Below are 25,360 nucleotides of genomic sequence, written 5' to 3' on the forward strand. Positions count from 1 at the left end.
ATATATCCACCAAGGTGAAACATAATTGGAGAATTCAATTTCAGTTATTTTGTATGATGTTGGTGAGAAAGTTTTTGATGTGTGGTATTAAAATGAAATAATAATGAATCTAGTTTTGCTTTGGGAGAAGCAAATGATTAGTATGGGGTATTTTGATATGACCTTTTTTAACTATGTATTTAGGTCATTATGTTAATACGTTTGAGTAAAAATGTTATATTTTAAGATATATAACACTTAATATGCTTTGAAATGTTCAATTATAGTTAAAGTCAAACTTGGGATACAAAAGGAGGAGAAAGGAGCTGAAAAAGACGCAAAAAGAATGTTGATGGCAACTCGAACTCTCTTCAGTGTTTTCACCATGTTTCATGACTCGTAACTCCAATTGATGAGATTCAAAATGTTCTGAAAACTAGACAAAATTTTGGACGACTTTCGTGTTTATTCCAAATTCTGATTCCTAGTTCCCACGTCGTGACCAAAACTATTTCCACAACATGACGTCATTAGAAAATTTCGTGGACACGAAGAAAATAACTCCCATGGCGTGGAAAGTTTTTTTTCCATGCTGTGGAAATGATAAAACCCATAAATAGAGCTGAAAATTATCCTTAATGAAATATCTTCAACTCTAATTTGTTCCCTACAAAAAATAAACCCCCTAGCTGCGATTTTGAGGGTCTAAAAGGTGGCCGGAGGACCGTTATGATGATATGAAGCGAAGATCTAAAGGATTCGATAGATTATTCATGTTAGGAATCATTTGGTTTGCTGTTCAAACCATGATTAGGATTCCAATTGTTTCTATTTGTATTTTACTTTCTGAATTCAGGTGTTAAAGCCTGTTACTTTTGTTTGGAGTAGATGAAACTCGATTTTATGTGTTGATTAATGATTGTGGATTTTATTAGTTTGGTTATTCATTGTGTTTGATTGATCATCACCTATAATGTTAAAGTTACGATTTTTATTTCTTATTATTGAGTTATATGTAATTAAGAGGACAAATCTGATTACATTAACTTGAATCTTAATTCGTTTATGACCATGAAATTGTAAGGACTAAAGATTGATTAAATCCTAGGGTTAGGTAATGTTAATCTTTGACTTCGACTGTGTTAGAGAGTATTAAATATTCACATTATGCTTCGATTGATTGTCATGACCATTGATAAGAAATCACTAGATCATTTCTTTCATATTCTGTATATATATGTGTATGTTCACAATTTGTATGATCATTGTGTTAGTTGTTCATTAATTATCTGTATTAGGAAATCTGATCAAGATAACTAGTCACATTAGAATTCGGTAACCAAATAATAAATTCATTGCACTATTAATGAAGTTTATCATGAGTTTGAGAAGTTAATCATGATTTTGAGAAGTGATTCATTTCCAATCAGTTTATCTAGTTAGTGTAGCTATTGATTTAGTTTAGTTTTTTTAATCAAAATCCCCATTTTATTGCTTTCTTCAATTTACTATAACCTATAGTCAAATATTCTAATGTTAATTCACTATAGTTTCCCTTAAGCTCGACACCCTTGCCTATCAAAACTATAGTATACTCGATCAGGTTTACTGTCTGTAAGGTGTGATTTATATGCAGTAGACTAGGAATAATAAATTTAAAACTAATACATTAAAAATACACATCTATAAGTCACAAATTCGATCATGATGTGATATTGTACATAAAATCGAACTAAAGCAATCTAATTTAGAAAATCGGAGAAGAAAACTTACCATGGAGAAAGAAGGGCAACTGAAACATGTACAAGGCGAAAGGTGGGCGATCAATAGCTTGTGGTGTTGGATTTGTAGTGGCTACAATGGTTGGCATAAGAAGAAGAAAAGTGGCGTTGTAATTTTTTCGAACAAAAAGATAGAAGCGTCTATTTTCCTCATATAAATGAAAGGATATAATTGTCAATGTATAATTTTTTCATAGATAAAAATTGTATGTGTTAAAATTAAGACCCTTTTGAAAAACTAAAAGAAAATATTAGATGCTTATGTGTCAGCAAAATGTTTTGTTTTCCTAGAAAAATGTAACTTATTTGGTGAAAAAAGAATTTTTATATTTTTTCAATAATGAAATCAATCGAATTTTGCATGACAAATCCATATTACAATAAAAGAAACATTTTTACTGATACATGATATATTTTTATGCACAATGATGTTACATGTCATTTTCTCAATATTTTTATTTTATTTGATATGAATGCTAAATTTTAAAGAGTTTAAAATTGAATGTAATATTTTCTCTATGTATTCTTCTTAAAGAAATTATTTTCTTATTATTTTTGTAATGTTTTAAATTTCACTTGATATAAACCTTTAAATTTAAGGAGTGCAATAGAATAACAATATTTTCGATAGTCTTGATAAAATAATTTAAACATATTCAACATTAAAAATTTTAATATATAAATCTTTATAGACAATGAATTATATATATATATATATATATATATATATATATATATAACCGAAATAAATAAATTTTACAAAAAATGAAAAATAAAGTTAAAAGCATGTTGTGTAATTTTTTGCGATCTACAAGGACCAAATTTGAACTTTAAACTCAATTTTACGATTAATTTTGCAAAATATGTATCAAAGTTAAACATGAAACTCATTCAGTGATCTAGAGTGATAATTTTGCAAGAAAATTATAGCTAAAACAATAATAAAAATAATATTATGGTTTTTTCCATTACACGTTGACTTTTATGATATTAGTCCAAAATTTTAATTTATAAATTTTTATATACAAAGAAATATTTCCATATTCTAGCCTAGAGGTACCAAATATTATCATCACTTCTTGAAATCAAAGGTTCATGTTCCGTACGGTACATAAGTGATATTAAGAATAATTTAAAGAATATGTTAGATTTACCATTCAATTTATTTATTTATATATATATATATATATATATATATATATATATAACACCTTCTCTTATTTTTAAACTTTTTTATATCTCACTAATACATGGGTGTGTGATTTAGTTTATCATAAAATACTTGGTTGATTTATACTAACATGCTAGTTGTGAAACTCATGTATTATATAAGTTTATTAAAAAAAATTAAATATAAAAGTTCAAATATTTGAAAATTTTAAATTTATAAGAAAAATTAAAAAAATATTGAATTATTATAATTGAAGTGTTTTCTTCTATTTTAAATTTTCACATATATTTTAGATAAATAAATAAAGATAATAAATGAGACTTTAATTTAATAACTTTGAAATTAAAAGGTAGATCCATTAATTAAAACTAATATCTATTTATTATATTTATTACAAATTATTATATTTAAATATTATATAAAATTTAATAAAATGAAAAATATAAAAAATAACATTTTGACAAAAACTAATTTAAAATAAACCCAACATGACATGTACCAAAAATAAATAAGAGTATGATATCTTTATTTACTAAAAGAGACTAATTATTTATTATCTATATAATTAAATTTTGAAAACTTAATATATATATATATATATATATATATATATATATATATATATATATATATATATATATATATATATAATAATAATAATAATAATAATAATAATAATAATAATAATAATAATAATAATAATAATAAAAATAATTAAAAAAAAAAAAAAAAAAAAAAAAGTACCCATTTCCCCTTGGGCCTTGTCGAATTTCCCACAATCCTCGTCTATATAATGGAGCTCAACGGAAAAGATTTAGCACCTGCGACAATGATTGCTTCATTTATCTTTTCCACCGTTCCCTCAGCCACCGAAGTCACCACCAACAACTTCTCCCATTCCTCGATATTTTCCAAAACTTCCTCTCACCGATTCAAATATACTCAAGAAAACCAAACCCATCGTTTCAAAGTCTCATGCAACAAAACCTCAGACGACAAATATGATACACTGGAAACATCACTTGACAAAAAGAATGTAGACCGAAGAAACTTGCTTCTGGGCCTCGGTGGAACTCTCTACAGTGCCGCCAACTTGACCTTCCTCCCGTCCGCCTTCTCGGTTCCCATTGCTGCTCCCAATGTTTCAGACTGTGCTATTGCCAGTAAAGGTATACACAACATCAAAGATGCTGTAAGGGGGGTAGCTTGTTGCCCACCAGTACTTACACTAAATTCCCCAAAAAATTACGTCTTCCCGAAGGAGACCGCAGTTCGCATCCGTCCGGCAGCACAACGAGCCTCTGACGATTACATTGACAAGTATAAAGCAGCAATTAAGGCCATGAGGGATCTCCCAGATGATCACCCACACAGTTTCAAGCAACAAGCCAAGATCCATTGCGCTTATTGCAATGGCTCTTACACTCAAAAAGAGAGTGGCAAGGAATATGAACACCTCACACTCCAGATTCATAACTCGTGGCTCTTCTTTCCTTTCCACCGCTGGTACCTCTATTTCTACGAGAGAATATTGGGAAAGTTGATTGACGACCCAACTTTCGCGATACCATACTGGAATTGGGACAACCCCACCGGAATGATAATCCCTGACTTGTTTGAAAAACCCATCCAAGTAAGGGAACGCAAAGAGAACCCCGTCTTTGACGCTTACAGGGATGCCAGACACCTCCCACCAGCTCTGGTTGATATCGATTATAACGGTGAAGACCGTGGCGTTTCATGTATAGACCAAATAACTATTAATCTGTCTGCGATGTATAAGCAGATGATCAGTAATGCTAGTGACCCAACAAGCTTCTTCGGTGGCAGATACGTCGCTGGGATGGACCATGATGACAAAAATAGTCATGGAACTCCATCGGTTGGGTCCATAGAAGCTGGTTGTCACACAGCGGTGCACCGATGGGTGGCTGATCCTCGCATGCCGAACAATGAAGACATGGGAAACTTCTACTCCGCAGGGTATGACCCTATCTTTTATGCCCACCACGCCAATGTTGACCGGATGTGGAAAATCTGGAAAGAGTTGGGTATCAGGGGACACCGAGAACCAACCGACAAGGACTGGCTAGATGCATCATACGTGTTTTACGATGAGAATGAAGAACTTGTACGTGTCTATAACCGAGACTGTGTGGACTTGAATAAGCTTAACTACGACTATGAAACATCCCGTATCCCGTGGGCCAGGAATCGGCCGATCCCACGTGCTAAGAATCCTCAAATGGCAGCGAGGTCAGCCCGAATGGGGAGGAGTTCTCATGACGTGCAATTTCCGGTGAAGTTAGACGGGATAGTAAAGGTGCTAGTGAAGAGACCTTATGTAAACAGGACTAAGGAGGAGAAGGAGAAAGCAAATGAGATATTGATGTTGAATGGGATTTGTTTCGATAGCGAGAAGTTTGTAAAGTTTGATGTGTATGTGGATGACAAGGACGATGAACCAGAAACCACTGCGGCTGATAGCGAGTTTGCAGGTAGCTTTGCGCAGTTGCCTCACCATCAATCCGGCGAGAAGATGTTCATGACAAGTGCCGCGAGATTCGGGTTAACAGAGTTGTTGGAGGACATTGAAGCTGAAGATGATGACTCTATTATGGTGACTTTGGTTCCTAGGACAGGGTCCGATGATATCACAATTTCAGAGATCAAGATTGAGCTGGTCCCCATCGTTTAAACTTCAATATATAATGTAATCGCATTTTCATGTCCATGTAATAAGTTCGTTTTCTGTGTTGTGTTTAATTAGGAGAATTTGCTGAGTTCTCTTAACCTCAAAAAAGGGCAATAAGTTGGTAGCGTTAATGTGTTATCACTCGTGCATGTGTATTTCAATTAAAGTTGATCAACTAATAAAAATTTTCTTGTTTCGCTCATACTATTTCATGTATTATTGCTGATGATATGCTCATATTTCACCTACTTACGTACACATTCCTCACAAGCATGCTTTGTTTGTATTGTGTGTGCATGTGTCTTGTCTGTGGTTTGCATGTAAAACGAGGCAGAGAATTGTGTCTTCTGGCGAGTTATGTGTTCTTTTTAGAGACGGGACAGCAGGAGGTGTATGTGAGAGAATTTAAAATACCAACTAGGAAATGTGTGTGGATGTGTCTTGTTGTATTTGGATTTTGTGTGAGTTTTACTAAGGTGGGAGTAGGGGTGAGTATCTAGATTGGATCGGACCCGCTCTTAAACCGGACCGATTACGGAGAATATTGTGGACCGTGGACCGGACCGAATGAGTCGTATCCTGATCCAGGTTTGGGTTTTTCGGTTCTTGGACCCGTTTGGACCAATAACAATTTAACACAAATATACATATATTGACATCTAAATCTAAATATGTTTACCAACTAACATATATATCAAGTTTACCAACCAAAAGTTAACAATCTTAAGTTCTTAACTTAAACATACAAAAGTAATTACCGTAACATCAAAAATCATAGTTTAAACTTTAAAATTAATCCAACTAACAAACATCATAATCTAATCTTCCATTGGTTTCCTTCCCATATGATTGTCATATAAATCTAATATGTTTAAAGCTTGTGCAATCTCTACATAAATACAAAATGAAATGTTGTTAGCATTTAAAAAAAAGTAATAATTCTATAGAAAAAGAATGAGTATAAATTTTTTACCCAAAGATATATTATCACCCATCAAGATGTCATCAACGTTGTCAATTATTAGATTTGTAGACTTTCTCACCCAATCTTGGGTGCATAACAAAGCTTCAACTATCACCGTCAATAAACTACTCCAATACTCACTTACAACTCTACCACATGTGCTAAACGCGAAGTCGAACGTCACACTTTAGTTTTGTATCGCCAATATATCTAACAACAATAGAATTAAATTGTAACAACATTAATTTATATATATATATATATATATATATATATATATATATATATATATATATATATATATATATATATATATATATAAGACTAAAAAAAAGTAATCACCTTTCGTCATCTGAGCAACTATCGGGAACCTAATCGTGTTTACTCTCCACCAACCGAGAACTGAAAAATCTTTTTTATGATTCACTATATTCTTTTTCAAATAAGTTCGTAACTCGTTATCCATTGGATCCGGTACTCTATCAAGATCCTTTTCATATGATTTATCTGTTAAAAGATACATAAAATTCAGAACTACAATCCAAAATAATTGTTGAAAAGCTGAAATATTTCAGCTTTGATATCCTAACTTTGATTGATTCTAACTCATTGAATATAACATCAAAAACAACAAAATTATAATCTAAAATCATCTACAAACTCGAAATTAAAAGTCGAAAAAACCCGCATGTCAATCTGACTAAAAAAGAATGAGATACGATTGTTTAAACAATTTTACAGGATACAAAATTTTAATTTATTGTCGAAAAACTAAAATATTTCAACTTTAATATCCCAACTTTGATTGATTGTAACTCACTGAATATATATAACCCAGAACACAAAAAAATTTAATCTAAAATTATCTAAAAACTCTAAATTACCCATTGGAAAAAACCGGATGTTAATCCGACTTAAAAAGAATGAGATATGTTTGTTTAAACAATTTTACAGAATACAAAATTTTAATTTATTGTTGAAGAGCTAAAATATTTCAGCTTTGATATCTCAACTTTGATTGATTGTAACTCATTGAATGTAGCACCAAAAACAACAAAATTATAGTTTAAAATCATGTACAAACTCTAAATTATACGTTGGAAAAAGTCGCATGTCACTACGACTTAAAACGACTGAGATATGTTTGTTCAAACAATTTTACAGAATACAAAAATTTAATTTATTGCTGAAGAGCTAAAATATTTCAGCTTTGATTGATTGTAACTCATTGAATATAACACCAAAATAATAAAATTATAGTCTAAAATCATCTACAAACTCTAAATTACATGTTAAAAAAAACCGCATATCAATCTGACTTAAACCGAATGAGATATGTTTGTTTAAAATTGAACTTTTTTTATAAATAAGCTGGTCCAACCGGTTTTCACCCGGAACCGACCGAACCGGACTGGTAAAAAAACCAAACCGTACCACCCTCAAATCTTAGAACCGAAAACCGACTCGGGGGTCCAAAAAAATGGTCCGGTCCAGTCCACATGTCCAAATGCTCACCCCTAGGTAGGAGGTATGACGTATACTTAGGACATCCACATTGCATTCAACTTTATAGAGTTTAATGGATTATCACATTATCTTTTTCCAATCCATATAACTCTATCATTATTTTCCTACAACGAATTGAATTCTACAAAGTTCAATAAAATGTTACAAAATGTAATTTATAATAAATATTTAAGAATTAAAAACTTTTATTTTCCTATTGAAGAGTTCAACGGTTACTGAACTCCAAGTTCATTTAATGTTAAGGTGACATCTTACAATGGTACAATTTTATCCATTGAATGACACACAGATTTGTCACATCATTCAACTCTCCCAGTAAACTCATCATTGTGGATGTTGTTAAACTATGACATCTACCTACAATAAATTTATGAGTAAATTACTCATTTCGTACACGTGGTATACCCAAATTTACACTATACATCCTATTTTGGATTTCATAGTATGAAAGTTCCTTTGGTTTAATGTCGTTGTGCAGATTGTCCATGGTCCATATGAAAAGACTGTATTATTCTTTTTAATATCTTTTCCTTTTTCTATAAATTTACATATTTTGATTAAAATAATTAAAAAAGCTCTCTCTCTCTCTCTCTCTCTCTCTCATTTTTCATGTTTTTATAGTCATTGATCTTCATACTTTTCAATGAAATAATAATGTCATTGCCTTTAGACATCGTCGAAAGAAAAACACATGAAAAATAAATTGGCTTTGGCATGAAGTCCTCTGTTTTTTTTAAAACAGAAATTTTGTTAGAGCAACTCCAATGAACCTGCAAATTTGTGTTTTGGAGTCCCATATTTCTCCAATAGACCTATATTCTCACCAACATTTCTCCAATTTGTGTTCATCACCAGTATATATATATATATATATATATATATATATATATATATATATATATATATATATATATATATATATATATATATAAGGTTAGGTTATAATGTAGATGGATAAATATTGTGTGGACGTGCGGATAGTGGTATTCTATGAGAATTACTAAGAGAATAGGTTGTTCAGTAATATGAAAACGTTAAACCTTACACAACTATTGTCATTTTCATGGATTCTCACTAATTCTTATTCATTTTTGTTTTCACACGTCGTTTTTCACTTATTTTCATTTTTACATAATACGAATCAATAAACATTCTGACATAAGGAAACTAATAAAAGAAAAGTCTATAATACCTTTATAGACGATTTAATGAGTGGGAATAAGTGGTAATGACAATAGTTATGTAATATTGAACGTATTCACCTTATCAAACGTTCGCACAATAGATGTTAATCCATATTTAAACCTACTCACTCACTCACTCTCTCTCTCTCTCTCTCTCTCTATATATATATATATATATATATATATATATATATATATATATATATATATATACTCCCTCGTTTCCAAAATAATAGTCCACAGACAAAAAACACACAGTTTAAAAAAAAGCATTAATTACCATTAACTTTATTAAATGAAATTACAGTCCTACCCTTCTGTTGCATTTAATTGCATGGTAGTTGCATTTAATTTTATGGCAATTTAACTAATAATGATGACATATTTATTTTTAGAAGTACACAATTATTTTGGAACAAACCAAAAATGAAATATGGACTATTAATATGGGACGGAAGGAGTATATTATTTTTTTTTATCATTTTTTCACTAATAAAGGAAAACATTAGTTTTATGAATTTGTTAGGGAATTAATTTAAAAACTATACAAAACACTTGTTCGTTATATATTTTATAGGTCCGACAATTTAACAAAATAAAATAATTAATACAAAATGATTTTATTAGATAACAAGCTTAACAAACATAACACACATAGTAAATGTAATGTTTTTCTATGTAGTTATATAAACTTTTCAATTTAATTTTAAAATATTATTTTTGTCTTATTTATGTTGTAAAATCAATTAATAGTATTATTAATAATAATTAATATATCATCATAAAGCTTAGTTAAATAAAATCATATAATGTTAAAGATAATAGTATTTTATAATTACAATATTAAAATTTGTTTATAGTGTTCATTTTTAGTGTCTAATTGGAATTGAAAACGATTTTGTTGTGATTTTTACATAAAAATAATGTGATTTTTAGTGTTACCGGTCTAAAAATGTAATCAGGTTTTAGTAGAACTAGGAATGTTAGCAATAAAGGGAGATGTTTTTTTAACTAACCTTCTTATATATAATCATCAACAACAATGTTTTGTACATTTTTTCTCCCTATTAATCCATCTTATTATTCTTCACCTCCCGAACACTCGTTATTATATTCTTCTTATACTTTATGTTCTCGATTGTATCGTTATTATATTCTTCTTACACTTTATGTTCGCTCTTCTATCTTCCATTTGAAGACTAAATAGTAGCCATCAAAACATAAGTTTTATTTATTTTAAAGTTTTGTCCAATTCAAATCCCCCATTGTTTTCTATTAACGGTTATTTGTTAGACACTTGGGTGTGGGCAAAGCCAAAGGGGGCGTTATTGCATGTTATAACGGCGCAAACACCGCCCCACCTCCTCTTTATTGCACGTTATTAGTTTCCACGTTACTTTTCGTTAACATCACCACGGCCTTTAACGCCGTTTTCTTCTTTTTTCTTAAAACACGTGAGTGGGCGTTGCCCACTCCGACCAGTCTTATGTTTTATTTTATTTTTGTGGACTTGGTTCGACCAACTATTGTCTTTTATTTGTATAGTCTAAATTTATATTTATTTTCACAAACTTTGTTCCAACTTCATTTAAATATTTTTTCAACTCTCTCTCTCTCTCTCTCTCTCTCTCTCTCTATATATATATATATATATATATATATATATATATATATATATATATATATATATATATATATCAAGGTTGTAGAAAACGTTTGACGTAGGCTCGGCAGTGGAGTGGGGTCAAATGATTAATCGGCTAGGCAGGGATTAATCAGGGACCATTAATTATTAAAAATTTAATAAATATAAAATTAATCCTAATAATATAAGTAAACAAGTTAACAAACATATTAGATCATTGATGACTTGGATTAAACAACCATGTCAACCAAGAATTACAAATGTTCTCATTGATGATTTGGATTAAACAACCATCTCAGCCAATAACCTTAAACCACCACCTCCTTTCTACCCCTGATAAGAATAGCCAAATACCACCACCCGCTCCATTTGTTTTTGCTCCAACCACCAAACACCACAATTGACAAACTTCCTGTTTGCATCTGTTCAACACCATCACACCCTTAGCTACTCCACCTACATCTTCAATCCATGGTTTTTGAGAACATCATACATGAACAAGGGACTAGAATTTCTGTCAATTTCTCTTAAGCATTTACACAAACACTTGGCATGCTAGTGGTGGACACCCGGGAGGCGGGTAAGGCGACGGTGGACGAAGTTCCAGTGGTGCGAGACTACGCTGATGTGTTCCCGAAGGAGCTTCCTGGAATACCTCCAGAGTGTCAGGTAGAGTTCAGGATCGACCTAGTTCTTGGTGTGGCTCCAATGGCTAAGGCACCATATCGGTTGGCTTCTTCTGAGATGCAGGAGTTGTCTACACAGTTACAGGAGCTGTTAGACAAGGGATTCATTAGACCGAGCAGTTCACCATGGGGAACCCCGATCCTGTTTGTAAAAAAGAAGGACGGATCGCATCGGATGTGTATATATTACCGGGAGTTGAACAAGGTAACGGTGAAGAACTGTTACCCGCTCCTGAGGATTGATGACCTCTTTGATCAGTTGCAGGGAGCATCTTGGTTCTCCAAGATCGATTTGCGGTCAGGTTATCATCAGATGAGGGTCAGAGAGGAGGATGTGTAGAAGACCACGTTTCGGACGCGTTATGGCCATTATGAGTTTGTGGTGATGCCGTTCGGGCTCACCAATGCTCATGCCGTGTTCATGGATCTTATGAACCGCGTATGCATACCAATGCTGGATCGATCTGTGATAGTTTTCATTGATGATATCTTGGTTTATTCCAAGATGCATGAGGAGCACGAGGAGCATCTGAGGGAGGTTTTGGAGACTCTGGGGAGGGAGAGCTTGTATGCTAAGTTCTCCAAGTGCGAGTTCTGGTTGCGCGAGGTGCAATTCCTTGGGCACCTTGTCAACCAGAATGGTATATTGGTCGACCCGACCAAGATAGAGGTCGTGATGAGATGGGAGGTTCCGAAATCTCCATCCGAGATTCGCAGTTTCTTGGGTTTAATGGGATACTATCGGAGATTCATTCAGGACTTCTCCAAGATAGTCGTACCCCTAACACGGTTGACTAAGAAAGCCGTAGTCTTTCGATAGTGGCCTGAGCAGCAGGCAGCATTCGAGGCTCTGAGACAAAGGTTGTGCGAGGCGCCAATCTTAGCCCTGCCAGAGGGCGTAGAGGATTTTGTGGTATATTGTGACGCATCTATTTCAGGGTTGGGCGTGGTGCTGATGCATAGAGTGCACGTCATAGCCTACGCCTCGAGGCAACTGAAGCCTCACGAGGCGAACTACCCGAAGCATGATTTAGAGTTAGGGGCGGTGGTCTTCGCCCTCAAGATTTGGCGACATTACCTCTACGGGGTTCGGTGTACCATTTACACGGACCACAAGAGTTTGAGGTACCTCATGGATCAGCCGAATTTGAACATGAGGCAGCGTCGGTGGCTTGACGTGGTGAAGGATTATGATTGCGAGATCCTTTACCACCCGGGGAAGGCCAATGTGGTGGCCGATGCGCTTAGCCGTAAAGCGGCGCCGATCAGGGATATTTGCATGAGGATGATAGTGGTGACTCCGCTTTTGGAGCGGATTCGGGAGGCCCAGCAGGAGGCCCTAAAGGAGGAACATTGGAAGAGTTAGCGCATAGTGGGTCAGGTTTCCTCCTTCGACTATGATAGCAGGGGATTATTGACATTACACCGTAGAGTATGAGTGCCATACCTCAGGGGCGTGCGCCAGATTTTGATGGAGGAGGCACACAAATCCCGATTCTCCATTCATCCCGGGGCGACGAAGATGTATAGGGATCTTCGTTTGGACTATTGGTGGCCCTGCATGAAGCGGGATGTGGCTTGGTACGTCGAATGGTGCTTGACCTACAGGAAGGTCAAGGCCGAACATCAGAGACCGCATAGCAAGATGCAACCGTTAGAAATCCCATTGTGGAAGTGGGAGGATTTTACGATGGATTTTATCACAAAGCTTCCCAGGACCGCACGAAGAGTGGATTCTATATGGGTCATCGTGGATCGATTGATCAAGAGCGCCCATTTTATTCCAATTCAGGAGAGCATCTCGATCGAGAAGTTGGCCGACATCTATATCAGGGAGATAGTGGCGCGGCATGGGGTGCCAGTGTCAGTGATTTCAGACAGAGATGTGCGCTTTACTTCCAGGTTTTGGAAGAAGTTTCATGATGATTTGGGCACTCGTCTACATCTCAGCACTGCCTTCCACCCGCAGACGGATGGCCAGATTGAGCGAACCATCCAGACTCTTGAGGATATGTTGCAGGCATGCATGCTGGATTTCGGCGGCAGTGGGATACGTATCTTCCGTTAGCCGAGTTTTCATCTAACAATAGTTACCATGTGAGTATTGACCGCCCTCCTTTCGAGATGCTCTACGGCAGAAAGTGCAGGACCTCGATTTGTTGGGGTGAGGTCGATCAATGTGTCATTGGGAGCACCGAAGTGGTGCTCAAAACGGCAAAGTTGATTCAGTAGGTTCGTAGTAGACTGCAGACTACACAGAGTCGGCAGAAGAGTTACACCGATAGTAGGTGTTCAGACTTGTAGTTTCAGGTGGGTGATATCGTCCTCCTGAAGGTATCACCCTGGAAGGGTGTCATTAGGTTCCGGAAGAGGGGCAAGTTGGGCCCCAGGTTCATTGGTCCTTTTAGGGTTTTGGCCCGGATGGGTCGGGCCGCCTATCGATTGGATCTTCCAGCAGAGCTTAGCCAGATCCACAACACTTTTCATGTTTCTTAGTTGAGGAAGTGTTTGGTGGACGAGTCAGCAGTTGTACCCTTGGAGGATATTCAGGTGGATATCAACCTGAATTATATCGAGAGACCAGTTGCGATCTTAGATAGAAAGGCGAAGTCTTTGAGGAACAAGGTGGTTCAGTTGGTGCATGTGCAGTGGCAGCACTGGAAGGGTTCGGAGTGGACATGGGAGGCGAAGGAGGAGATGAGGGAGCACTACCCCGAGTTGTTTCTGGAGGCAGCAAACTTCGAGGACGAAGTCTAAGATAAGTGAGGGAAAATTGTAACGCCCCGTTCCTGGTATGTATTTATTTTAATTAAATGTTCTTATGGAAATAGCTACTCGGCGAGTTGTAGCCCTAACTCGCCGAGTAGATGTCGAGTGGATGCGGGTTTTAAGTGATCTACTCGGCGAGTCCACGCCTGGACTCGGCGAGTAGGCCAATCAGGAGGAGACCCTAATCCTTAAGGTTTGCACCCTATTTAAACACCCTTTCAGTCCCATCTCAACCCTCATCACCCTCAGAGCAATCCTTATCGAAACCCTAGCCTCCATTGGTGAGTTTGAGTGATTTGTTGCCTTGTGAAGGGACTTTTGGTGCACTTTGGAGCAAGTGGAAGAAGGGATAAGTTGAAGAGGTCAAGGAAGGGGACTTAGATCCAGAACACATTCAATTGTGGTCATCCATTCGAGTAATAAAGTTTCTATCTTGGTTATTTATCTATTTGATCTTGTTTGTCCCTAAATTGTTGCTTTAAAGCACTAAAACCCCAAATCCTTGAAGAGAAACCTTATGGTTGGATTATACTTCAGATTTGGACTCTCATTACCTTCTGGAAGTGTTAAGTTCTGTTCATATTGGTGATTAAGGTCCCTCTTGAGCTCAGAACCCATTAAGAGCTTAGTTTGGGCATTTGAAGCCTCTAAAGCTATGCATGCACGTAAAGTTTGCAACTTTACGTGATAAGCATGCCCTAGAAGCCTGGATCTGCTACTGCATGGCTCAAATCAGGTCTGTATGGAAAAAGTACTGAATGTACTTGGCGAGTAGAACGATGGACTCGACGAGTCCTATGCAGATAGCTGTGGACTCGGCGATTTAGATGAGCAACTCGGCGAGTCCGATGAAGATTGCCTTAGACTCGACGAGTTGTTCTTCAACTCAGCGAGTCAGATGAATTTGGACTTAGTATGTATGCATCGAGGAAGAACGCGTTGAGTCTTCGCTAAGCTCGACGAGTAGAAACGGGTGTAGAACTAGAACAGATGGAGGGGACTTGGCGAGTTGGCGAGCCAACTCGGCGAGTCCAGTCAACGAAGAAGTTGAATTTGACCAGGATGTTGACTTTGACTGGGGGTAAAGTAGTCATTTTACCCTAAGATTAGTTATCAATATCTGACTTAGTGTTTATGTAAATTGTAGCCAGGGAGTTTCGATTCAGCAGTCAGGCGCTCAGCAGCAGACTTTCAGCAGCTACTTCGAGGTGAGTTACCTTCCAGTAACGGTGGGTCTAAGGCCACAACATCGGACCTCTAGTAGGAATTGTATGATTAGATGATTGTCTCTGTGATATTCATCTAGGGTTGCCACTACTTGTGTTATGTTTATGTGTTTGTACGATATGATGTTGTGTGCTAGCGATAGTAGGGGAGATAGTCCCTAGGTATTCGGTCGAAAGGACCGAAGGGGAGACCAGCACCCAGATATGCTAGTCAGTATCCGGTCGAAAGGACCGAAGGGGAGACCAGCACCCAGATATGCTAGTCAGTATCTGGTCGAAAGGACCTAAAGGGAGACCAGCACCCAGATATGCTAGTCAGTATCCGGTCGAAAGGACCGAAGGGGTAGGTCGGGCACCCGGATATGCCTGACAAAATTTGTATGTTATATGGTTATTTTGTATGCGGTACGTTGGGAGAACTCACTAAGCTTCGTGCTTACGGTTTTTAGTTGTTGTTTCAGGTACCTCTTTAGCCAAGGGGAAGGAGCTGGCGCGGTAGCGGCATATCACACACATGTTCTTGTTTTTCCGCACTATGAGACATTCTGGGATTTGTACTATGATATTATTATGATTAACGTTCTGGTTTACAAACGCGGGACATGTTTTACTAAATTATTAGATTATATGGTTGAATGATATTTTGTTACTAACATTTTTGCAAATCACTTCATTAAAAATGAAATTTTTGGTCCATAATTTTTGGGATGTTACATCCTGACCCAACACTCAAGGCCCAACACAATGCTTAGCCGAAACCCCCCCCCCCCCCCCCCCAGAAGGAGTTACGCGGGGCGTACCCCCTGGTACGCTCAGTGTACCCAAACACTCAAGAAACTGATCAGGGACCTCAACCCAGTACGCGAGGCGTACTTGAGTTACGCGGCGCGTACCTTCAGTCTTGCTTAATCCATTTTCTGGGTCTTAACTCGTTAAGACCTTAACTCAACTCTTGGATCTGGACTTCCTAACATCTCTTACTCCATAAAGTTAAAACTCTTACTTTCTTAACCCAAAATGCTCATAACTCATGCATGGGTAGATTCACACGATCAAGGCCTTATTTTTATGGTTCTTCACCACTAGAAATACTTAAAAGGATAGGTTATTAAGCTCTGGAGTGCATCAACTCATAAAGCCTCAAGCCTGGGACCAAAAACCCTAAAATGGACCCCTAATATGCACAAAACAAAAAGAGTGGGAAAGCTTGGAGCTTTATACCTTCAAATGGTGCTCTAGCCCCAAGAAAGCTCAGATCCACAACCTGTTTTTCAACTTCACTCCCTTCCATGCTCCTTCTTAACTCCCAAAATCCCACAAGAACACAAACATGCTCATCATGGCCACACACAAGCTCAAGAACGGATATTAGGGTTTGAGAGGGTTCATTAACTGAGGAAGGTGGCCAAAAATGAGACCATCTCTTTCTTTATATAGGGACACTTCACTTAATTAGGATTTCCTTTTGTGCCTAGTACGCCCAGCGTACCCCCTTGGTATGCCCAACATACTAGGTGGCTCTTGCTTAAGGAACAGGCGCATCTATACGCTAAGCGTACGCATACATATGCCCAGCGTACTTTGCTGCCAAAATTCTCAACTTTAGGGCCTTATCTTGCCAACTCTCCAAACTTCCATATCATCTTCAAAATGACTCGAATTCCAAAAATCCTCATACCTACGGAAAGGTAATGAGATGCCCTACGTTTCTAGAAACCCGCCTCAACCCGAGACCTCCTAGACCCCGACTTGTGGCCCAGGAAACTTAATCATGGATAATCCAAAACCGGATGTTACACAATGGTTCCTTTCGGGAGTGCCAATGTATAGATCGAGAGGCGTTTGGGTCGCTCTGGTTGAGAATCGGTTGTTAATGGATTTGTTAGCTTATTGTATAGATTGATATCTATAGCCTAGGTTGGGCAATTGTTGATCAGTAAATCAGCTTCAGAGTTTGGTATGTTTACTTCCACACAGGATTTGTTCCGCAGTGAATTGAATCATTGTATTAGTTGTCAATGCATTCTTGATCAGTGGTCATTTCATTAAATCTGAATATTATACATTTTTATTTCTAGGTTTGGGTACCTCCAATAGTTGGTTATGGAAGTATTGTTCATAGCGGGCTCGGGTTTGGCAGTTGTCCTTGGTTATTGGAAGTTCGAATGGTGAGGATAGGTTGTTTAGATTTAATGTGTGGCTTTAGATCTGTGTAGAATCCAATTTTGGCATGTCGTTATGGAAGGGTTGGTATTTTGGATTAATCCAACCAAGTTTTAACAACATTTCTGGATAATGTTGGAAGCTTTATCGAGCTAGTTATGTGTTGGTAGGATCTGTTTAGTTTCCATCAATATGTGGGATCTTGTTTCAGTCGTTCATGTGGATGTTTCTGTTAACGATTAAGATTCATCATTTCATTAGACCTTCTGATACTTCACTCTTTGGGTAAGGTCGTGAAAAAAAAGTAGCAGATCTTGGGTTCGTTTTGGGTTCTCTTAAGGGTGTGTATTATAGTAAGTTCATTACATATTGTCGAGAGGAGTATATGTGGACTGAGTATGATACCATGAGGAAACTTGGCTCGGGTTATTGGTCTGGTTATTTTTTGGGTTACAAATTTTAATTTGGAAGAAGAGTATGGATGCCTATCTCATCCTCTGGTTGTGGGAGACTATGTTTTCGTCCGATTTTGCATTGGTAACGAATTGTACTATGAAAGGAATTTTTTGTAATAGAAGGCTATGACCCATGTTGTGTTTGTTTAGCGTTAAGAGGGAAGTTTTTTGGGGTCCCTAGAAGTCTATGGATTGATGGTTGAGTATCTCTAGGCCCTTGTAGTACTGGCCGTGAGTCTCCAGGTCAGTGGTGGAATAACAACGAGATCAACATACTACCGTGAATTTATTGTTCTAGTGACTAGAGGGTACCACGATGTATCATGGACCAGTTGCTGTATGATTCATATTTGTGGAATCGGTAGTCATTTGATTGAGAATCTTAGGCTTTAGATCGTTAGTCTTGTTGTCATGTTTAGGGTGTTAGTGCATTGTTGGGAGTCTGGAGGCTCATTGAGTAACTGGTTTGGATCATGTGGATAGTAAAAGGTTGTTGGGAGTATTAAGTGGGCCTCATAAGTCTTTTGCTAAATGTTTGCATTATGAACCCTATTTGCTTTTAGGTTGTTCAATTAGATTTTGGTTACCGATTTTGGGTATTGGTTCTGAAATCTCGAGTCATGAAGTCTGTGTAAATGTCTCGAGTGATTTCCAGGTGGATGTACACTTGAACTAATGAGGGAGTTGGATGAAACACAAGATTCTTGTATTTGCTATCATTACGCTCATGGGAGAAATAGGTTGGTATCGACTTGTCAGGAAGTCAAGTCTATATGTAAGGTTTTTTAGCACAAATTTTGATTTTGGATCAGTTAAAATTCACGATCGACATGTTTTGAGTATTTCTTTATGCATGATTGGTTGGTATTCGTAGTCAGGGAACTAGGGGTTGGTGTAACGAATGGATGAACATTAGACTTAGGGTATGGTTTACGAAGTTTAACCTGATGGGTTACCGGTTTCGGGAAGTATATTGATGGAATTGGTTTGTGGTTGTGGTTTTTAGAGTTTCCGGTTTGAGTGGTTCACATTGGAATTTGGGTCTTCAGTTAGGGAGAGAAAGAGAGTTGTTACGGTTGAGTATTTTTCAAGTTATTAGGTTGTTTTACGGTAGCTATGGATTTCTGAAATGTCTCTCGAGTTTTATTTATATAATGCATTGATTTTGAAGTGGTGAGAGGAAGCTTATGGAATGTGTTGACGTTGTTTTCACAGATCCTTACCAAGATACATTTTGAGGACGAAATTCATTTTAAGTTGGGAAATTGGTAACATCCTGTTTCGAGAAGTTTCTTATTCTGGGATTGTGGACAATAAGTGGATCAAGAAAATGCCTTAGGCTTCAAGGGAATGGGTTTAGACCTTACTGGATGATGATGATAACATTGTATAAGTGATTAAAGCCATGGTTTGTGTTGTGGAGTCAAAGGGTAAAATGAAAGAAATGATGTTTCAAACTTCTTTTATGATTTAAGGATTTTAGTTTGATGTGTTTTAATTCAAAAGTAATTAGATAGGGTTGTAGAGCTCTTCAATACCTTTCCGTGGATATAAGGATCATCGAAAACGGAGTTGGAATGAAGAAGTTATGATCGTTGAAATTTATGATGATATGGGGTTAATCCGAGTACGGTGGGTGTACAGGGCATATGTTGGGTGTACTGGAGATGAGTGATCTCGTGGAATCACCCAATATGATGGCGTACGTGTGTTATATGTGAACCATAATTTAAGGGCGTTGAGCCGTATTTAAGCTCGTTAACTTCCCCACACCCTTTCCATTCTTAGCCTCCATCCCTTCAACATCCTCCATTGAAACCCTAACCCTAGTTTGAGCCTTGTGAGCTAAAGAAGGACTTTTTGAATGCTTTGGATTGTTCTTAGTGCATTTTGGAGAAGAATGAGCTCATTGGAGATGTGTTGGTTGCAATGAAGCATGTACATCTATACCTTGTTCACCTTGATCTTTCTTCTGTAGCTATAAAGCTTAAGTCTTGGTGACACATTTGATAGATCTAGCTAGTCTTGGGTATTATGAGCTTTTTAGTCACTTTAGTGCATGAAGTTTGTATCTTGAATGTTTATGACCTTGTTATGGACAAAGTTGGAAACTTTATCCATCTAAACATCATTATTATTCATATATAATGGTTGGAGACTTGGACTTAATGGATTAAGCTGAAAAAGATACACTTTTGGTCCTTTTGAGACTTAGAGACTAGATCTTCATTGCTTGGAACATTCTAATGGATAAAGGTGCAAAATGTATCCATTATGGAGTTATTAGGAACCATAAAAATGGGATCTTGGTCCTTCTATTACTTCCGTGCATGAGTTGGTGGTTTTTTGATGAAGTAAGACATTTAGGGCTTTGACTTCGACACCATTAAGCCATGAAAAGTCATAAAGTCAGGAACTTAATGACTTAGGAAGTCCCATAAGAATCAGATTTGAAAGTTATGCATGTTGTCGTAAGGCATTAAGAGGATTGCAGTTCACTTTTGGGCTTCAACGTGGTACGGTGGGCGTACCGAGATGGTACGTAGAGCGTACACACCTGAATGGCTCTTGGGCCATTTTTTGGGCCTTGAGTCATTTTGGGTTTGGGCCTTGCTTTGTTGGGCCAAGTATAGGAAGGGTAAAATAGTCTTATACCAATTGGAATGTTAGAATATGATTTGGACCTTGGTTTATAGGAAATTATCTTAGTTATTGATTGAGGATAATTTGGATGTGTTCAGCATGAGGAACCCGGTAGCAGCAACACGTATGTGTTTCGGTGATCTTAGACTGGGGTGATTCTTCTCACTGTGTTTGGCGAGTCGAAGGCACCAATGTCGGCCCGTAGATTAATTTCACAAGAATGGTAGTTGTTTGTGTAACTCTTTCATGTATTGTATGTGTTTGTATGTATGTCAGGCGGGGCCCGATTCCAGCTGTGGCGTGATGAGTGTGTTGGGCGGTGCCAATCAAATGTTTCTGGGAGATTTGCAAGTACTATTTAACCTAACAATGCAAACCATTTTTTGATAAACTAAATTACTAAAGAATAAAAAAAACATCATTGTATTAAAAAACAAGCTCATAAAATATAAAATATATCAATTTATTCTTAAACAAATTCCAAACTTTGTCACTGATTTTTGCTAGATTAAGGTTTATGTCGAAAAATGAATAGTTCTACAAATTTGGTCTTTTGTCATTATTTTTTTTAACATTTTTGCTCCATTAGTCAGTAAAGTTACAATTCACTTATTTATTAAAAATGATAACTTTACCATTGCATTCCTCATCTCGATCACTTAGTATTCAATAAGCCTCAAAACCAAATCAAACCCCCAAATAATAATATTAAGAATACATAACAAATGAAAAACAGAAATTACATACCTAAAACAAAATCAGAACCTCTATTTAATGTTTTGACTTTTTACATATAGTTTATTTGAATATTTATTGTTAACTAATGTAAGTGAAAAGTTCTATTCAGTTTTTGTTTCTGTTGGAAGGCATTCCTTTGAATCGGAGTACTTTTTCTTCTTCTTTTGAAAGATAACAAGCAAGTTTACCCTATAAACCTCTAATGGAAAGGATTTGGCCAAGTCCCATACATATGGGTGGCACTGTGGAACTTTAACAACATCATACTTTAATGTGTTATTCTACAAGTCAAATTGCAATGCTCATATGAGAAAAAATTATTATATAATAGAAATCAAAGTTTTTATATCAGACAAATACATATACATACACAAAAGATGCTAAACCTGGTAGTGTCTTCGAGTGGTTAAAGGAGAGATATGGTGGTGACTGGTGTTGATTTAGATTTTTGTAACAGCAGTGTCTGGCAATGACACGTTAGTTTAGTATTTTTTTTTTTGTTTATTAGATGGTTTATATAGAAACACACGGCGGGGAGGTTGTATGGTGGTGGAGATGGAGTTGGCAATCATGGTGTTGGTTACCGATCGTGATGCTGGTGATTCCTTGTTCTGGTAACCAACTAGGGTTTTCTTGTGAGAGAAAGTAGAATGAAATGAAAAGGAGCTTGGGATCCTAAATTCAAATTGAAATGAATCATAGGTATGATACATTTTCTAATTTTGAAATCCAATATTGAAATTGGAAGGATTATTGAGAAAATAAGGGATCTGTGTGCTAGGCCATCTGGTAATTGACATGAGATCCCTTTTTCACACACACACATATGTATATATATATATACATATATATATATATGTATATGGTGAGGCTAGGGCTTCAAAGAGGTAGGAGAGTTTGTAGGGAGAGAGATAGAGAGAGAAGGAATCGTCATTTTCAATATTGGATGAGTATTCTACCTAAATTGAGCGTAAAAAGTGGGATTGAATAAAGTTGATTATGACGTCTCTTGATCTTGAATGTAGCTAGAAAAACATGGAGACAGAAAAAGATTTTGAATGACAAATTTGAAAAAAAAAAAAAAAAAAAGTAGATTTCAAAATAAACTGAATTACCCGCCTTTCTAAATGCATTATTTCTATTTCCCACTTGGGCTTCCTTTAACTTGTTAACTTCATAAAGGGATTATAAAACATGCTTCTTTAGTTGTATTACTTAATTTTAAGAGTGTAACTTGTTGTTCCCAGATAAATTACTTAAATTCTAAATGCTTAATTATTTTGCAAAGCTAGCCATTATGCTAGGTGTAAATAAGGTACGCAGGGCGTACCTTTTCGAGACTTGGACTCGGGGTTTTCCCCTGGTACGCTGGGTGTACCTAGAGTACACAGGATGTAATCGAGTCAGGGGCACACCAAAAAATTAAGGCTTTGGACCTTATTTAAGCACCTTATAACCTTAAGGCCTCTTCTATCATAAGCCTCCTTCGCCCCAAAATAGTTTTCACGAATCCCTAACTCCTTTCTAGAGAGTATTGACCAGTTTATTTGTTTTGGTGTGTTTTTGGTGCATCTTGAAGAAAGAAGAACCCTTTGGAGAAGCACTTGTTGATTTGAAGCTTATAGATCCAGACCTTTCTCACCTTGATCATTCTTCTAGAGGTATAAAGTATTTACCTTGTTGATTCATCTCTTAGATCTACCTAGTTTTGGGTTTTTGGCATATTTTGGTCCCTTGGGTTGATTTATGGGAGTATAAACTACCCCAGAAGCTTAGGCTAGTAGATCTTGATGTTTTTGAGATCCCAAATGCATAAAAATGGCATCTTGATTGATATACCTCGAACCATGCATGAGTTGATGGTCAAAATATGAAGTTGTTAAAAATGGGTGTTAGGCCTCTTTAAGTCATGCAAAGGAATCAAGTTGATAACTTTATCATTTAAGATGTTTCCTAGCAGCAAGATTTGTGATGTCGAAGTTCAAACTTAAGGCATTAAGTTCCTAACATGAATTTTGGAGATCGATGGAGTACATGGGGCGTACATATGCGTACACTCAACATAACGCGTTCAACACCCATTTTCCCCCCTTTCTATTAAGGTTTGTACATGGGGCGTAGTGGTGGTACGCATGGCATACTCACCAGAAGGATTTTTGAGCCATTCTTTGACTTTTGATCTATAGGTACTTGGGCCATGGTTAGTTGGGTCAATTAAGAGAAGTGTAAATTGGTCTTTTATGCTTAGCATGATAGATGAAAATTTAGGCCATTAATTAAGGGTTATTACCATGATTGTTTATTATGGTTAATTTGGATTTGTTCAATGTGAGGAGTCGTGGTAGCAGCAGCCCGAGAGTGTGATTGGTCTATCTTCAAGCTGAAGAGAGTCTCCTCAATGTACTTATAGGTCGAAGGCACCAATGCCGACACACTAGGTTATGTTGTAGTATAGTAGTGGTCTTTGTGACACTTACCGCTATATTTGTATGTGCTTGTTGTCTTTGTGACACTTGCTAATATAACTGTATGATTAGTTATAGGTGGTGAAATAGTCCCGTAACAATTGTAAGATACTGAAGGAGTTAGAAGGGACCGAGGGGCGAAATAGACTCGTATTTGTTTTAGTAAGATATGTATGTATGGTAGTTGGTATTTGGGGAACTCACTAAGCTTTATGCTTCCTAGTTTAAATTTATGTTTCAGGTACCTCGAGTTCGAAGGGGAAGGGCTCGACTTGATTGCAGTGCATCCACCCGTATCTATAACTTTTATGATTTTCGGATTGTACTCTGATAACTATTTTAACATTGGCGTACTTCTGATGGTTGATATGAATATTGATGTATTTTGGTTGAATTAAAAATGAAATTTTTTTCCATGATTTTTGGAATGTTACAAAGAGTTTTGGATCAAATGTTTGATAAGTATATATATATATATATATATATATATATATATATATATATATATATATATATATATATATATATATATATATATATATATATTGTGACATCCCCAAAATCACGGCCAGAAAAGACCGGTTTCTTTATGCTTTATTTAAAAATCAAAGTAACATTTTAAATAAAAGTGTTGTGGAATTTGTCCCAAAACAATAATATGATAAAGATTTATCAAAAGCATTTCCATAGAAATGTATTTCATTAAAAGACTCGGGATGTCATGTTCCTACAGATTAAAAGCATAAACAGTACAATACAAGCCTTACTACATTATTTCATATCTACAGGCCTATATCCGTAATCCCTCGTCCAAACATCATATATATGCTCAAGCGCCACTACCTGTAATACATAAAACTGAGTGGGTCAGGCTTGGGAGCCTGGTGAGCACATAGGGTTTTCAACCCACAATAAATCAGTTTATTAACTTCATTAAATTAAACAAACCCGATTACCCGTTCCCGTCATCCTCACATTACGTCCCTAAGCATCTATCATAAGGGACCTATCCTAAGGATTATCATCGGGATCGACATTACTGCTAAGGAGATTCCTTAGCAACAAATGTCCTTAAGGCAACCATGTGGGGGATGGAGTACATCTGGTGAGCACACAGTTCAAATAAACACACAGTTCGAATAAACACCTACATGTTGCAAGCCTGCTAGTGTTGCACTGGACTGTCTAGAATAGTCCGTGGTCGTCATCTATACTCCGCTAGATGACTGGATCATCAATAACATCTATAACGAGGCCTCTCATTATTTT

The 25,360-nt window shown here is 36.4% G+C and overlaps 1 pseudogene; it reads left to right on the forward strand.

The window, feature by feature from the left end:
• The first annotated feature begins 3,678 nt into the window (after positions 1-3,678).
• LOC145017618 (polyphenol oxidase I, chloroplastic pseudogene) lies at positions 3,679-5,629 on the forward strand (annotated as a pseudogene).
• Positions 5,630-25,360: the final 19,731 nt, after the last annotated feature.

This window comes from Lactuca saligna, chromosome 9, assembly GCF_052625555.1.
Source record: "Lactuca saligna cultivar CGN05327 chromosome 9, ASM5262555v1, whole genome shotgun sequence".
Taxonomy (NCBI): Eukaryota; Viridiplantae; Streptophyta; class Magnoliopsida; order Asterales; family Asteraceae; genus Lactuca; species Lactuca saligna.